Raw genomic sequence first — 17,210 nt, 5'->3', positions numbered from 1 at the left:
AATCTCCCTTCTCAGGAATGATTTTGGGGAATCTAGCAATGGTCAGGTTTTTTTGGTCATTGACCCAGAAAGTGCTAGTTTGATGTAGTGGTGAAAGTGCTGGCCTGGAAACCAGGATTCTGAGTTCTAATTCTGCCTTAGGTATGCAAATCGGCTGGGTGATTTTTAGGCCAGTCATTCTCTCTCTCAGACCAGCCCACCTCACAGGGCTATTGTTGTGGGGGAAACAGGAGGAGGAAGGAGATTTGCTTATATTTGTCCCTTTGAGTTACTTATGAAATAATAAAGGCAGGATAAAAATCAAATAAACAAAACGGACATTCAGTAAAATCAAAAACAAACAAAAACAAATTCCCCAATCCTTCCCACAGATACTTAAAGGGAGGCTGTTTCTCTTCTTGCTTGTTATTATGTAGAGGGAGCCATTTTTACTAAGGTTGCACCTAGGAAGCTCTCCATGTACTATGGTTCTCCTATTAATCCCTCCACACACTAGGTAATTAATTTTGGGGAAGACACATTAAAGTAATATAAAGCTAGATCTGACTTCAATAGTCTCTCAAGAAAATTTAATTCTTGGTGTTCTTTAATCAAGTTTCCAAAAATGTAATGCAATACAATCAGATGGACAGACGGGTGGACAGATAGAGAGAACATAGCTAATCAAAAGCAATATTTTCTGTTTTAAAAGTTTTACACTCCATCCTTGTATTGTATTTTGTGTCCTGAATGTTCTGAATGGGCTTTGAAAAGGACATTTGGAAGAAATAACGTATTTGAGCCCTGTGTCAACATACATGAGTACAGTCTGAATTAGCTGGCAGAGCAATGGGCGGCCCTCAGAGAACTAAGATAGACTGCATATGGCTGACTACAGGTGCAAATTCACCTTGAGAATCCCTTGCTTAGAAAGACAGAAGTGTCACTCTTATTTCTGATTTAATATCCAAAATTAGCTAGCCTTTGAAGATGATATTAGTCGCAATGGCTCTTGTCCGTATGCACCCAACTCAGGAAGGAAACATGACTTTGCTCAGCCTGCAGAATGTGTGAATGATGCACAGGGGAGCAGAAGTGAAGTGAGATCATGTAAAGTCTGGGGCTATCTCTGTTCCCCCCCCCCATCCCACCCCAATGCTTCCAAACCACACTCCTTCAGCCCCATCCCGGCTCTGACCGCATGCTGAGAATGGTTCCCTAATTGCAGGCTCCAGGGAGAGGAGGCTAGGCCAGGCTGCTGCAAGCCACATGAGAAGCGACATCAGGGTAAGGGGAGGCTGTGCTGGCTCAGAGCCCCCCCCTCCATCCCCCAGACGTCATGTGGCAGTGATTGAGCTGTGGTTGCAAGACCTCATCAAAGCCAGGGCTCCACTGCACAACAAATGCTATAAGCAGAGAGAGATGGGAGGGAAAGGAGGCTGTCTTAAAGGGTTAAGGGGTCCTAGCATTTTAATTTGCTACTCAGGGATTTTTTGCTGCTGCTACTTCAGTTGTGGGTGATGGAGGGATGTTGACTTTTATTTTTTTGTAAAAGGCTGCCATAAAGAGACTCCACGTATGATAATCACATGTGCCTAGTTCCTATTCTTTGCAGTATTGTATGAGGCATACATACACGAGGCATGTATGAGGTAGCAAAGAGCTATAAAGAGAAGGATAAAACTATTTTAATTGCATAGGGAGCCAAACAAATACCTTATATTAGTCCATGTGTCCACATTCTATCCTCGCATTGTCTAGTCTCATTTGATGTTTTCTAGAGGGATCAGATTTACAAACCCGGCATTATCGGATTTTTTTTTTTAAGTACAGTATGGATTCCTCAACATGCAGTATTTGCGTTAGCTCTGCATCCTTGTGATCCTGCTGTGTTGTTCAGCAAGTCTGCTTTTCCAGCTGAAAAGCAGAAATTCCACAGAGCCTGGGGGCAAAGCCAAAATCCTAATTCCTCAGCCTTCCCCTTCCCTGCAGAGATTCAGCCGCATTGGAATCATGCAAACGTATTACAATTCCTCTTTCTAGAATGATGTTGCACAGTGGCTTTCTCCTCATCCTTTCCCATTTTAGCAACTGTGATTTTCACAAAGCACAAAACAAATGAAGCAAAGAAACCTTGACTAAGTGGGTATGGAGGAAATCAATAGACTATAGTATTTAAGGGGGAGGTGCAGATATTTCACTTACTCAAGTACAATGTAATGTAAGATTTAATTCAATTTAATGTTCAACCTTGGAACATGTGAATTACTTTTTTAAAAAAAATGATTTTATTGAACTTAACAAAATATAAAATACAAATGAAAATAGTAGGAAATGAAATGAAAATATAAAAATAGTGGGTGAAAGAAAAGGGGGATAATGTAGGATAGAGAGGAAAAAGAAAAGCATTTTCTGACTCTTTTCAATAGAGTAGAACACAAATAACATTACAGCCTCAACTTTTTACTTTTCATATTTAATATGTACTAGCCATTTCTATAACAACAGACTTGTCTAATCAGCAAAGCCCAGAGTCAATATATTTATTTTTTCAAGCAAAAAAAATTCAGAAACAGTTCTCAAGTAGAAACAAAGTTGGATGTGTTCTTTTCTTTGATTAAAGCACTTGATTTGGCCATCCCTGCTAATTCCATGTTTTTCCACCCATTCTTTCATTGTGGGAATTAGAGTATTTTTCCAGTTTTGTGCATAGAGTCTCATTGCTGCTATCAACATGTATAACAACAAAGTTCGGGTTTTTTTTTTCAAGTTCATTTTGGCCATTAAATCTAAAAGAAAAGTCTTTGATTTAATTTTTATATTCATTTTGAGAATTTTCTGCATTAAAATATAAATCTTGCCCCAATATTTCTTTGCTATATCGCAAGTCCACCAAAGATGATAAAAAGTTCTTTCTTTATATTTACATTTCCAACATACATTTGAAGCACCTTTATACATCGTTGACAATTCATCAGGTACTAAATGCCATTGATGGGCACATTTGGTTATCAAGAGCTTCTGAGCATGCTGTCCCTGAAAGGTGGGGGGACGACAATCTACACGTTTACATTTTTGAAATAATTGTTAGGAATATAATCTAAAGATTGGGTTGGCAATATATAAACCATATAGCAATGCTATACCTGTTTCTTTAAATCATACTGTAAAATGTGATTGGTTGCTGTTTTCCTCAATCGGCCATAAGAGGGAACCGGAATGACTGTTAGCTCTCTGTTTGTTAGATGCTGGGTTGATCTGATCTGAGTGTTTTTGGAAGCTGGCTGTTAGAAAGTGCCGTGAGCTATTGTAAGTTTTGCAACTGCTAGCAAACTTTGTGTACCGGACTGATTGTATGATTATGGACTATGTTATTTGGATTATCCCTTAACTGAAAGACATTGATGACTGACTGTCTTATCCATGTATGACTTGGACTGTTTGATGGACTCTGATACCTCTATTTCCACGAAAGTAAAAGCCTATTTAAACTGCAGTGTCTCTGTATGCTGGTTTGTGTGTTCTCCAACACAACTCTCACAACGCTTCGCTGAATGTACTCACTCTCCCAACGGGGAGCTTGCCTAACAATAATGTTCCATTCTTCTTTTCCAGAACTCAACACTAATGCACATATAGCATCTATGCAAGAGGACAGAGGCACAATATTGGACAAAAGGCATAACAAATGGACATGCTCCGGGTGCGCTTCAGGGTATTACTTACCACCTATAAAGCCCTCCATGGTAGTGGATCTGAGTACTTGAGAGACTGCCTCCTGCCGATTACCTCCCTCCGACCAATTAGATCGCACAGATTGGGCCTCCTCCGAATCCCATCCGCCAGTCAATGCCGACTGGCGACTACGCGGAGGAGAGCCTTTTCAGTAGCAGCTCCGACCCTGTGTAACGACCTCCCCGTCAAGATTCGCACCCTCACCACCATCCAGACCTTCCGCACAGCCCTTAAGACCTGGCTATCCCGTCAGGCCTGGGGATAAGTTTCTAATTCGCCCCACCCGAGTGTTGAGTGTTGAATGAAAGTTGTGTCTTTACTGTTTATTTTATTCACATATTGTTTTTGTCTCTGTATTGCACCCCCCTTTTCCTATGAATGTAAGCCGCCCTGAGTCCCCTCAGAGAAAAGGGCGGCCTATAAATCCCAAATAAATGACAAAAAAAAAAAAAGACAAATGACATGCAATTTGCAGCACTTTTTCTTGGCATTTCTATGTGAATTCAAAACTACCCTCATTCTTCCTGCCTTGCAATTCCATTTTTTAACTTGAGTCATAACATAAGATTGACCTGGCCATATCTCATGCTGTTAGCCCTCCATTCCCTGTTAGCTTTTGCACGTCTGCCTGTAGGGCAGGCACCAACATTTCCTCTCCACATATATGTAAACATATAAAACTATTCAGAAAATGTTCATTCACAAAAGAAACCAACGTATAAAATAATAATTTGTATCCTCATCATTTGCTCACACCAGCATTTTTTATGCAGTCTCTAACGTGTTAGAATTTTATTTTTCATAACTGCTTAAACTTGCTTCTCTGTGCTGTTGAACTCACTGAATAATAGTTTCCTCTAGAGGGCAGCAGTGCACATAAAATGTGTATTAAATGTTTTAAATTCATGGGTATTCATGGGTATTCATGGGGATTGTGTCTGCATCTATAATAACAAGCTTTAGTTCCATTAGTACCAACCACAGGCTTATCAAAACTGATCTCTAATATTATCCAAATGCTCAAATTGGGTAGGAATAGAATACCTTTTGATGTACTATTTGTAAATGTCTTCTGCTATCAAACTCATTGACTTCATACACCTTCAAAACTATAAGGGGTAGAAGGGAAAGCCCCCTCCCCAAAACAACATGATAAGGCATGGAAAACCCATACAGTAATTACAGTCCATTCTGCTAGAAGTTCTAGAGTTAGTATATTTCTACTTTCTAAAAAAAAAAGGCATGTTGTCAGGGATAGTTGCTTTAACCTAATACAGCATAGGAAATGTATTTGTATTTGCATTTGTATTCTACTTTTTTTCTGAGAATTCAAGTCACCTTACATAGGGATTTCCCTTGCACTATAACAACCTGTGAGATAGGATGAAGTGAAAAATTGTGATCAGCTAAAATTCACTAAATGAGCTCATTTGTTTAGTTGGTGAAAACCTAGCATATACATGTACATGCAACATATTAATACATATTCCTCACCGCACACCTCCTCTCCTTCCCACCCTATGTAGTATCAAAAACAACAATAAGGGATAGGAAGGAAGCTGGGAAGGAGGGATGAGAAAGAAGGGTAGGGGATCAGGAAGGGTGAGTCCAGAGGGCTGAAGTGTAAAGAAGGATCCTAAGTTGGAATCTAGAAAAGGAAAACTGACATGGAAAGAAGCAGATGGGAGTCATGACATGTTCAGATGGCAAAATTGATGTATTGTGCCCGATCGCTGCCAATTTGTGTCAATTGTGCAACGATACTATAACATGATGTCATTGTGGTTTCAGCTGCTATAATTGGAGGATATTGGTAGAGTCTGCTCACTGACTGTTCCAGCTATTTTAATAATAAATGAACATTTCAGTTCTTTTTAAGAGTCCTAGACAGGATTTAAAAAGCAGAGTTGTTCAGGAAAGAGCAAACAAATAATAAACTTTAAGTGGCATTCACCTCTATAGGAATATGCGTTTTCTTGTCAACTATTCATTTATTTAACAAATAATGCTATTTGTAATATACAAACACTCTGCCACCTTCTATTATAATTTTGTTTGCACAGATGTTTAAGTTGATTTGGCATTTTTATCCACCTATTAAGGTCCCAAGGACCTGAGACAGGCAGATATTGTTGTTTGATGGTGTTAAAGATATTGTCGCAGGATGTAAACTGTTCCAATTATTACATATAGAGCCCTATGTGGTAGGTACCTTATTTATTCAGTTTCTATCTCAGTCAGTGACTCTGGGCAGCTTACGATTCAAAATAAATGCCTTTGGTAAATTGTTTTAAAATTATGATCTACAGCATGAGACAAATAAATACTACATACAAATAAATATGGTGGTAAAATTCATCTTACAAAATTATTTTTTTAATTATTAAGCATGTAATTTTCAGTAAGCTTTGAAATAAACAACATGAGAACCCCCCCCCCACCCACCCTCAGAAATTACAAAATTTGTTTTTTTTTAAACCTGGTATAAATAGATTTGTAGTGTTAAGAAGAGACATGAAATTTAGAACATCTACATTCAATAACTTCCATCAAAAAGACATTTGTATATACAGAGGTAAACTCTTAGGAATTTCCTTGTTGACATAATTAAATATAGTTGTATTTAAAACTCACCACTCTGGGACGAGATCTTTCTGTTCCAGAATATTTATTTCTGTACAACTACCTAACCACTCCTGGAATGACCAGTTTGATATGTTCCTAAAGAAAACATAACAAGCCTGGAACAATGAACGTTTTCGTTTCCAAAGGAGTACATATTTGCACATCCCTAAAAAGAGGTGAATAAAACATTTCATTAAAATTTATTAATAAATATCCGGGAGACTGTAATTTTGGTCTTCCCTTAAGCATCAAAGCCAGCTGGGTGACTTTGGGCCACTCATTCTCATTCAGTCCAATCTACTTCCCAAGGTTTGTAAAGAAAATGGGAGAAGGAAGCATTATATACACTGCCTTAGTTTGCAGTGGGATATGAATCTAATAAGTCTATAGGAAAATCCTTTCTGTGCCCCACTCTTTCAGTAAGACAGTATTCTGCCATTGCCCACCTATGACATGTCATCATCTATTCCCAAACCATTAAAGATTCAGACCAGAGGTTGGCTGCTGTGGGTTTTCCCTGGTTCAGGAGAACCTGTACCTAACGTTATGGCGGTTCGGAGAACCTCTAAATCCCACCCTGGCTGGCCCCGCCCACCACATCCTGCTCTTGCCATTCCACCATGCATGCCCCTCCCAGGAGGCTCCCTGTGGCACGTTTTGGATGCGAGGTAAGTGCAGGGCCCGCACAGAGGCTCTGGGAAGGGGAAACACCCTCCCCCCCGGAAGGCCTTCGGAGCCAGGGGGAGGCAGTTTTCGCCCTCCGAGGCTCAAGGAAAGCCTTCAGAGCTTGGGGAAGGCGAAAACGGCCTCCCCACCATGCTGCAGGAGCCAACTAGGCCATGCCCAGCATGGCCACGCCCACCCAGCAACCAAGCATAGAACCCGTTGCTGAAATTTTTGAAGCCCACCCTGACTCAGACCCAGGACCTGCAGGAACTCGGATACCAATGTACAATAGTTGTTTTTGGTATGTTTGCACTGATTGAGAGTATTTGTAATTTGTGGTCTGCATTTGGTGTTTCATTTTGGTGTATTTTGGAAGCTTTTATTACTTTGCTGTAGAGATTTTATTGTATCTTTTGTCTATGGAGATTACCAGTCATCCAGGTCATGGTTGCCTCAAAAAAAAATTTTTCAAGAGACAACTGGACTTTTTTTTCCCTTGAAGATGTTTCAAGCATCCAAGAAGCTTCTTCAATTCTCTTGGATGAGAAGCAAAATGTTTGGAATGGAGTGAATTAAATGGAATTTGATTCACTCCAATAGATATTCGAAATCCTTCTTGTTGAGAACTTTGCAAGTGGGAATACTCGAGGCACTCACTGTTTCCAGGCTATGCAAATAATGAATGTTTGTTTAGCATTTGTAGATGGTTCTTAAATCCATATCAGCCAATCACTAAAGGCATCATTTATTCCATCAGTGTTATGCCCATTGCTATCTAAAAGAATTTATCATGCCTTAATGCAAAGCAAGCTATCTCTCAGGTTCACCTTCTCATGGTTTGGTTGAGGGTAAAAGAGATGCAGAATGAGAACTACAGAATGAATAAAGTGAAGTACAAACCCCTGCTATAGATATACCGTAATGACTAAAATAAGAATGGGCAGGGAAGAAAAAAAGTTAAAAATCCTTTACTCTCCTGGAACTTCTATCAGGCTTGGAGGAAATCTCTCAGAGAGGACTATCACCTTGAAGAGGCTAATTTTGTCAGGATGGTCATAAAAAGGAAATATTGTTGAGCCTAGTTTGTCCCTTAACTTATTTGCAAAGAGTTGGAAAATGGGCATAAAGGCTTTACTTGATTTCATATGTAACTTGCCAGATGCACAAATCCAACAGAACATCAAGACAAAGAAAATTATTTGACTTCCTTCATACAATTGTATTTATTTATGATCATCATGCCAGCAATCAAAAATTTGACACCTTTTGTATCCAAAGCTGCTTTACCCACAGCCTGTCAGTCGGGGCATGCTTCTACTGTACACAACAGGTTAGCAGAGGAGTCTGAAGAGTTATGCTAATAAAAGGGCTGATGTCAAAATAAGAATGAAGCCTGCAATTATAAGCCACATGCTGACAGCCCGGGACTCCAGCGTGTGCCCCATTCCAGCAAATTAATCCTATGTTAGCAACTTTTCTTCCAGATATTATTTCTTTGGCAATGTTCCACCATTTCTGACAATGAACTAATTCTATAAACTCCTGTTATTGACAGCTGGGCCTCTTCTCAGGAAAAGGTTCCAGAAAAGAACATGTGTGCAAAATTCAGCATCCTAGAAATATCACGGCTTTGGAAACAGGAGGGGAGAGGATTGTTGTTTAGTATCTCTTTAGGCTACAAGATGGGGTTGAAAGTGTATGTTCTGGACAACTATTTGCCTGGAATGATATAAGGTCTCCTGCTTGAGCAGAGGGTTGGACTAGAAGACCTCCAAGGTCCCTACCAACCCTCTTATTCTACGTTATTCTGAGATGAAGGTAAAGGGAGAGGAAAGTTCCAGATGGAATCTTAAAAAAATCAAGCAATGCTAAAACAAATTTTCAAGTAGATTTGTGGTGTAGAATCTGCTGTGCCCCATGATTTAGATTAGCTAGAAAGCAAGAAATCCTGGTTTCTAGCTAATATAAATTGTGCGTCACAGCTGATTGCCAGAAAAACTGGTCTGCCCAAACCGGTAGCATTTTTTTTACTATCGGTTCGGGTAGCATTTTTACTATGGGTTCAGTCGAATCGGTCCGAACCGGTAGCATTTCACCCCTGGGCTGCCCTCTGTTCTACAGTACAAAGGAGAATCTTCTATTTGAAGGTGTCTTCTATCCAAGGGCCCTTTGATTCAAGTAGGGTTGAAACCTGAAGAATCCCTGCAAGAAATAACAAGTCCTCTTTGAGATAGTTCAGCAATAATTTGCATTAGGATCGCAGGTTCCCGTCTTGCTATTATAAAAATTCCTTGCTAGTTAAATCTCAGTGCTTCTAAATTTACATCCTTCTTTTTTGGTACCCACGGAGACAAAATTGCACATTTCCTACACATCTATATATTTTGTTTCCTCCGTTTCTCCCACATGAACTGTTTCCTCTGGGAATTTGGTGGTCTGAAAGTAGCCATTTTAGTTGTAATTGGCAAATATAGTCTTTAACCTGATCCCTGATTAGAAACTATGAATATGCAACTTTCATTTTTTTTAAAAAGGAAAACATTTATATCTGCCTTCAAGAAACCCAGTCAGTATATGTTGTTACCCCTCCTCTATTTGAACCAGAACAATCCAGGGAAGCACAGATGGATGAATTAAATATGGTGTAACATATTTTATGTTATGCTATAATTCGCTTAATTATTGTTATGCGATCTCCAATAGGTTGGTTTCACATAATGCACTGGGCCATAAACCTGTAGAACTCCCCAGATGGAAACCTCTAGAATTCAGTGACAAACTGCAAAATTATAATAAACTGTAACACAGAGGTGGGTTGATAATTTTTTTACTACCGGTTTGGGTATGCTCCCTTGCGTGCTTGCACGCAGGATGCTTCTGTGCATGTGCAGAAGCGTCTAGGCAGCTGGGCGGAGCCTCCTGCCACCGCTACTACCAGTTTGGCCGATCCGGGCCAAACCGGCAGCAACCCACCTCTGCTGTAACAGTAAAATAAGTGCATTAAGCCTCTATTAAACTGTACCATTTTAATATTTAAAAACCCCTCAAATAATATAATAATGGAGAAAAAAGATCCCTAAACTCTTCTTTTGGAAAGTTACTATATCAATGCTATGGCCTACATTGCCCCAATAAAATAGTTGGTTTTTTTTTTTAAATGATCCCCAGTTGCAAAGAATTACCTGAATCTTCCATTGGCATGGTTAATAGACCACAATAATTTACAACCCACCATGGCTGGGTTTCACAACACAATAAGCAAAAACCAAACTATATTGCAGCTTAGAGCAAGAAGTGAAGAGTTACTATCCCAAGCTATTCACCAAGTTTCATGATGGCACAAGATTCAAAGCTGGATCTTTCCAGGCCTGGTCCAACAATCTTAGTAGACTAAGTGGATAATCTTTCCACCGTTTGGTACTTCCAATGGATAGCTTTCATCTAGAACGGCCCACTGCATTTTATGAATTACACTTCTTCTAGAAGGGGTCAGGTTGGATAACCCTGTTCTTCCCAATATTTCCACTGGAGGAATATATTCTCTATTGCCAACTATTTCAGTCAGCATGATCAATAATATAGGATTATAAGCTATAACCCAGCAATATCTGAAGGGCCACGTTTTCTCCACCTTTGGCCCATACAATACTGCTTTCATACAAATTTCAGACTCTTCATTCATTTCCAAACTCAACCCAAGATATCTGATTATCTCCTGATCTTTTTTGGGTGACAATATATGACTATTCTCTCATTCTGCATCATAGGTTTGACCAAGAGTTTTAAAAGAATCCACATACTATTGTGAAGACCAAGAACTCTGCTAGCAACCACTAGAAAACAAAAGGTTTCACCTTTGCTAGGAGAGCAAAGGTGCATACTTGTACTATCAAGACTAACAAAATGGATCAAGTAAAGGTCTTTAGTCACCCAGGTGATTACCCTTCATGAATCTCCTCTCTCCATATGAATCCCCTCTCCCAACCCTGCACATCAGACTACCTTGCCTCTGAAGATGCCAGTCCCAGTTGCTGGTGAAACATCAGGACAACTTAGTGTCCTTTAAAAGTCTCTGCCAGGGTTGTGAGCAAGGTCTCCCAGCACTCAAAAACCTGCAGAAAATCACTGTCCGGTGGTCTGCTTGCATGGAGCAGCTGTCCGAAGTACATGTGAGCGATCTCCCATCCTCTCCTTATCAGTAGAGGTTCCAAGGAACCGGTCTACCCACCAGTTCCTTGATTTGTGCCATGGTGATTGGATCTATTTTCTCGAAGCTTTCTTTACTTTGCCATATCTCCCCTGAAACTTCAATTATTTCCTTCTTTGGAAAAACATTCCTGAGCTCTGCTTGGGGTCAATCCTGCTGGCTTTTAGAAATGCTCTCACAATATGCCTATTGCAGAATTCTTTGGAGTTGGGTATTTTTATATTGTATTGTGTATATTGAATGTTCCCTATTGTAGTTTGAGATCTAAAGGATCGGCTAGATTCCATACCACAACAGAAGTAACTGAGATAGGATAGGGATCAGCAATAGGGGCAACAAATCTAACGCCAGTATAGTTATCCTAATGTTCTCAATGGTGAAATATAATTGGACTATAATCTGCTTTATCGTTTTAGGGTCCAATCTTTCTGTCTGGAAAGCAGAAGGAAAAAGGGGGAGGAGGTTATTAATTATGTGTAAGGAGCCAAAAAGGTACAGGAGATAATGAAACTTCAGCTGTACGCTATGATTAGGATACAATACTCTGCCTTATGCACACTTTGACCCATAGTCTGGATTTAAATTGATGTGCTAGGTACAGTATGTGCCACCAAGTTAGATTATGTGTATTGTGTGAGTGCTGCTCTGTACACGTCTACACCTGACAGAGAGCAGAGTGGATTGCTTCAGACTGCCAAAAAACCAGTCTGGCCTGCTTTCAAGCTTTTAAGGACAGTTTGATCTAAATAGGCTTTGGGGATAAGTTTTATTACCTGCTAAAATCCATCCATTTAGCTTCTGTGACCAAAGTAGAGGCAGTAAAAAAAAAAAACCCGCTCAATTCAAAGAAATAAAGAAAAAAAACCTGATCTACAAACTCTTTTAAGAACAGGAAGAAATAACAAGTTCATTAGATCTTCCTTATTGGCCCAAGGGAGGTTTTCTTCAAAAGACTGCTGGGTCTCTGCAGTTTCTTATGAGCTGTTCCTCAACTTATCTCTTAAGGACCTGTATAGGCTTTATTTCTGACAGCAACAAATTAAAATCTAAGCTTCCTTTGACACCAGACAGTGTTCAGAGCAAATAGATTAGGGTTTCTTTGGGAAATAAAGATCATTTAATGTGAATCCCATGGATTTTTGTGGCTATGTCACTGCTTAGTAATTGGAAGGAATTTTTACCCAAAGTCAAACATAGGACTTGGGAAGAAAACCAAGTGGACATCAGCAATTGGCCTCAGAATGGAATATGCGAATTCAGCATTGTTGAAAAATCAGGCCATAACTAAAACTTGCAGCATAGGTGGGAATTTCCCATATTAAGATATTGTGCAGCATTGTACCTTATTTTAAGGAGAAATGAAAGGTTACACAGGGAATTGTTTATAGATTTGGGTCTGAATAAGGTATTCAATATTCCTTGCTTATTTATCAGCCATAATTCTTATATGCCTGACATGGACGTAAAACTTTTCAAAACAAGTAGATGAGCAAGAGGAAAGAGCAACCCTGCAGATCTATGAATATATTTTTTCCCCTCCTAGAAGGACTGCATTGTCTCAAGGGGCAATTTAGGATTCTGCCTTTAAGTCTAGAGCAGATTTCAAGTTTATGGTGGGTGGATAAACAGATGGGCTTGAAACAGGCCGAAGTGCACATGGTCATGATCTGCATGCTACTTTTGGGAGACGAATTCCTACTCCGGAGCTATCTATAAATATATAGAGCAGTGATGGCTAAACCTTTTGTCCTTGCGTGCCGAAATCTTGCACATGTGCCCACACCCACAATGCAATGTGCCCTGCCCTCTGCACATGTGTGCACGACCCCCCCCTGTGCATGCATGTGAGAACCCCCCACGCAGCCTACTCAGCCTTCTGCACCATGCCGGTTGGGGGGGGGCGTTTTTGCCCTCCCCAGGCTCCTGAGGCCCTCCCTGAAGCCTCCTGGCACCAAAAACAGAGCACGGGTGTGTGTGTGCTGCTGCACCCCCTATGCTTCCCCACCCCCATGCATGCACACATGATCCCCGCACATGCGTACAGGACCCCCTCACCCCCTTGCACATGCACATACATCTCCCAGCAGAGACTCAAAAATCAACTGGCCAGCCCGGAGGTGTGTACACATGCGTGGTACAGCTGACCTGGCCAACAACTTGCGTGGCCTCAGAGAGGGCTCCATGTGCCATTTGTGGCACGCGTGCCATAGATTCGCCATCACGGATATAAAGCTATCTATAACTATAACAGTATAACTGTCTGTGTTGACCAACAAACTCATATCAAGTAACAATTTTTATTTTTGCATTTATTTTGGTCACTACATCAGTGGTATCTGTGGTAGATGGGATTACACTCTTAGTGAAGAAGCCCTGTCTCTTTGTACATGCATGTGACAGTGATCCACATGTTTTGACTCAATTTATAGATGCAGTTATACCCCATATATTAAAATATTATCCTGAATTTCCACACCTCTTATCAGGCACCAGATACAAATTCCTAAATTTCATGACAGCAGTTCCACAGAGAATGATTTTACTCTCTATCTGGTTAATCTATACCAACCATTTTATCTGAGAGAGAGACTATCCCTCCATATGTATAAGGTATTGTTTGATGAAGATCCTTCTGAAGTCTAAATATTTGCTCTCTGCATGCAATTTATAAAGTGGCAGGCTCAAATGAAAGATTGCTAATGATTATTCAAATCTCAGTATAATATTAGTGGAGATATATCAGTAATAACTCTGTTATTTTGTATGTTTTTTTTCTTTAAATTTCTTCAGATAAAAGCTATAATGCTGTGCAGAATAAATATAACTGAAGTCAGAGTCTTACTTTCAAGGAGTGGGCTAGTTAAAGTTGGCCAGCAATCTATAAGTAGGTTTCTGGATGGGTGAGCTTTTATTCCAGGCCAGTCTGTCTTTGCCTGATGCCCTCCAGACATGGGAGAGTTCCAAATGCTACAATGCCCCAGGCAGCGAGGCATCGAACATTGCTAATCATGCTGATGAAGATTTATGGAGATGTGTGACCTATTCTGACATACCTGGTAGGAAAAGCCTATTCCAAACCCTGCAGTGAGGTGGTCTGTACATCTTTTTAGGAAGTTACATCTACAACAGGGGTGTCAAACTGGTGGCCCACAGGCCGGAGCTCCTCAAATGGGGAAAACATCACAAAATGTCACATGGCGGCAACACAATGCCATGAGTTTGATCCCTGTGATCTACAATTAAGAAAGCAGGTGAACATTTTTTCACTCACATTCCATCTCTTCTTGCTTAAAAATCTCTTTCTGTTCCTTTCCCATACTACTTTGAACAATGACTACATTCACATATGAGTAATCCACATTTAGCAACTGCCTCACTTAGCAACCATTCACAGTTCAAAGGTGACAAAAAAGTAACTTTATAACCAATCCTCACATTTACGCCTCTAACAGATCTGTAAAACAAAGGAAAGCTGACGTAAAACCATAAGTTCAAGAGCGGTTTCACTTAGCCATTGCTTCTCTTAATGACCCAATTTTCCCACCATTTATGGTTGCTAAATGAGGACTACCTGTATTGTCCTACACTCTGACTTTTAGCCATTATTAAATCAACTACAACCAATTAGCTTCATACAGCACACACTTTGCTGGAAATAAAAAAAGCATGTCAGATTTTCAACATGTTATGTGAATCACTATTACTCTCTTCTTTTCATTTGTGCCCTGTCTCTATTCAAATGCACAGAGATGCTTTTTGAAGCAAGATATTTTTGCTCCAAATCCTTTGACGTTTTGGTCACAAAACAAAGGGTCACTCCTGGCTAAAATGAGATATTTGTTTACAGCATGAATCCACTGGGATCTATGGCTTCAAAATAAAAGAAAACCTAGGAAAGCTTGCGAAGCAGTGAACCTGTAGATGTCATAGGTCATTATCTCTCTCTCTCTCTCTCTCTCTCTCTGTGTGTGTGTGTGTGTGTGTGTGTGTGTGTGTGTGTGTGTGCCAGGAACCCAGTCACACCAGGATTTGCCAGTACTGGAACCTCTTCTGAATGATAGGCATATGTGAAAAAGACTAAAAGAGTTCCTCTAAGCCAGTGATGGCTAACTTTTTCCAGACCGAGTGCCCAAAGCACGCACCCGCACTCCCAAAATGCAATGCACCCTATCTGCGCACACACAGCCCCCCCGTGCACGCACCCCCCGCATGTGCGGCAGAGACCCGAAGACCAGCTGGCTGGCCGGAGATGTGCATGCATGCGTGGCAGAGCTGAACTGGGGAGAGAGCTGGTGTGCCATCAGAGAGGGCACACATGCCATCATGGCTCTAAGCAGATTCAAAGTATATTTATCACTCTGTAAAGAAGCACACCCACCTCCTACACATCTGGGATAAAACAGCAGGATTTTGGTTTGGGGTTTTTTTTTAAAGCAAATTTTAAAAAGATGTTACTGAGCCTTGCTTTCTGTCCTGCAAGAAAGCTACAAACGGTAATCTTAAACATATAGGGACAACCACTGAGATAAATGCTATGTTTTTCCCCCTTAAATAAAAATATTTCACATTTGCTTTTCTTAATAGAAGGAGTTGAAGCCAACAAAGAGGGAAAATAAAAGTACACGGGTGTGCTTAGAGAAGGACAGGCCAGGTTACAAACCCAAGGCCCACAATTCCTAGTATTTGTGACTTGCCCCACTGACTGCAATGTAGTGCATGCATTCTGTGTATAATAATGCAGATACCTGTGGTCAGAGAACTCCTCTGTCTTTTTTTCTACCTGTTAATGCAATGTCTGTGTAGCTGTTTCAGCTGGTGGGTGTCTATGCAACAGGGACCTTGTCCTTGCGTCAAATGTTATTGCCTGCCGAATTCCCTATGTCTGTAGATCCCTTGTTGTGTGGGTGTGCCTGCCCCCCTCCCTGTCGTCTCCATGCCCAGGCTACCATCTGGCTTTGATCACTCCCCACCCCACCCCACTGGCGACGAGGCTCTCTTCTGTGGTTTCGGATGTAGAAAATGTTCCAGGAAGTGGCTTCTCTCTTTGGATTTATTCAGGCAGCCCAATCGGAAATTGTTACAAAGGCAAAGGGTGCTGAGTGTGGCCTGCTTGGCGCTACCCTCCGCTGGGCTCTTGATGGCTGATGGCCTGGGCTGCTGGTCTTCCCCATCCCCACGCGCCCAGGGATTGTGGCTCTGGAAAAAGTTTCTCCCCTGGCGTCACTGTGGAGGAAGAGAGGACTGAGAAAGAAGGGGGAACAGACTGGCTTCACACTCGGACTGAGCGCAGCCTGGGCAGTGAGCCCAACTCTCCTTCTTTGGGGGGGAAAGCAGTCCAGCAAAGTCCATCAGCTTCCTTGCAGCTTTGGCATCTTTTCTTCCATTGGAACCCAGTTTGTTTTACTGCTGGCTATATGGCATTTCTGTGGGTGGATAAAGATCCTGGAAAATGCTGCCTCTTTTTCTAACGGAGACGATGGAGAAACAATGATGACAGTACAAATTTCAAAGTAATTTCTAATAACCAAGGGCCAATATGAGATGAAGCCTACTCCTCATATGAGCTTGAGATGGCTGAAAACATAAAAAAAACATGGCTGGGCATACTAGCACTGGCACTTAGACTTATATACCGCTTTATAGTGCTTTTACAGCCCACTCTAAGAGGTTTAACAGAGTCAGCCTCTTGCCCCCAACAATTTGGGTCCTCATTTTACTGACCTCGGAAGGATGGAAGGTTGAGTCAACCTTGAGCCTGGTGGGATTCGAACTGACAAATTGCAGGCAGCCCACAGTCAGTAGAAGTAGCTACAGTACTGCATTGTAATCACTGCGCCACCATGGCTCTACAAAACAAAGGGACATTAAATGTCTATGAAGATTCTCAGTCATCCAGTCATCGTTGGCCCAAAGGTGCTTTTTCAAGAGATAACTGGACTTTCTGGGGGTTTTTTTGAAGACATTTTGCTTCTCATCCAAGAAGCTTCTTCAGTTCTGA

This window comes from Thamnophis sirtalis, unplaced genomic scaffold (genome assembly GCF_051295495.1).
Source record: "Thamnophis sirtalis isolate CommonGarterSnake01/CBP01778 unplaced genomic scaffold, rThaSir2_p1.2 scaffold_3, whole genome shotgun sequence".
In the NCBI taxonomy this organism is placed as follows: domain Eukaryota; kingdom Metazoa; phylum Chordata; class Lepidosauria; order Squamata; family Natricidae; genus Thamnophis; species Thamnophis sirtalis.
This window is presented reverse-complemented; position numbering follows the sequence as displayed.